This window comes from Austrofundulus limnaeus, unplaced genomic scaffold (assembly GCF_001266775.1).
Source record: "Austrofundulus limnaeus strain Quisiro unplaced genomic scaffold, Austrofundulus_limnaeus-1.0 Scaffold4289, whole genome shotgun sequence".
In the NCBI taxonomy this organism is placed as follows: domain Eukaryota; kingdom Metazoa; phylum Chordata; class Actinopteri; order Cyprinodontiformes; family Rivulidae; genus Austrofundulus; species Austrofundulus limnaeus.
This window is the reverse complement of record NW_013956691.1, coordinates 2,074-3,046: the sequence shown is the minus strand read 5'-3', so window position 1 is coordinate 3,046 and position 973 is coordinate 2,074.

Genomic DNA, 973 nt, shown 5'->3' with positions numbered 1-973 from the left:
ACTAAATATTTAGTTTCAGCAAAACCTTTAGGTTCAACATTTAGCATTTAGATTCAACATTTTACATTAATTTTAACATTTAGATTTAGAAAATCCACACTACTCTTTCAAACACTGAAGCTAAATGTGACAAACTTTTGCTATTCAAGCCTTTCAAGGTCTGTTAGCTGAGGCAGACATCTTGAATTAAACTGATGCCAAAAGTAAATCTGTTGCAGGAGTACGTCAAAGCATTACTGCAAATTTAATTAAAATACATCTTGTGGTTCATGAGATAGTTTGCTAACATGACAAATGAACACACACATAGGCATAAACACCATCAACCTTTTACCTTTTGGCACCAAGTAATACCCAAATCTGAACTCTCAGCCAAAAAAAGGAGTCTAACTGGTTTCATAGTTCATTGAGTTTATTGTTTGATTTGTGGTTTGTTTTTCTGTGTTTTGCAATCCTTGTTTTGTGTGTTTGAGCTCTGTTTCTTATTTTAAATGTTGATCACTTTTGAGTTTTCTCTCTAAGTGAATTAGGTTATAAAAAGATCTACCGTACAGCTGAGTGAAGTTGTAAACCTAAAATTATGAAACCATTTTTTTTGGAAGACCATTGTTCTTCTCACCTGGCAAATTCACAAGTCTTTTCAGCTTTACTGTCTGTCTCGTTAAATGCTTGTTGGCCTCCATCCTCTGTAGATTCACTATCCACATGATTCCCTGAGAATCCACTATGCCTTTTGAGAGGTTACGCTTTTCCAAGTCATAATTGGCTGCTTTGGGGAATCTTGCCCATTCCCCGTTATGTCCCAACATACACCAGGCCACATCACGATACAGAGTTTCCTCCTCTTTGACTCTCATTTCTCTCCTTAAGGGAATGATGGTTTGAAACTTCTGCACGACCTGGTTGACTCCTGCTTTTAACCCGCTCACTGTCAGGCCACCCTGGCCTTCCTGTAAATACAGACCCTCGGTCT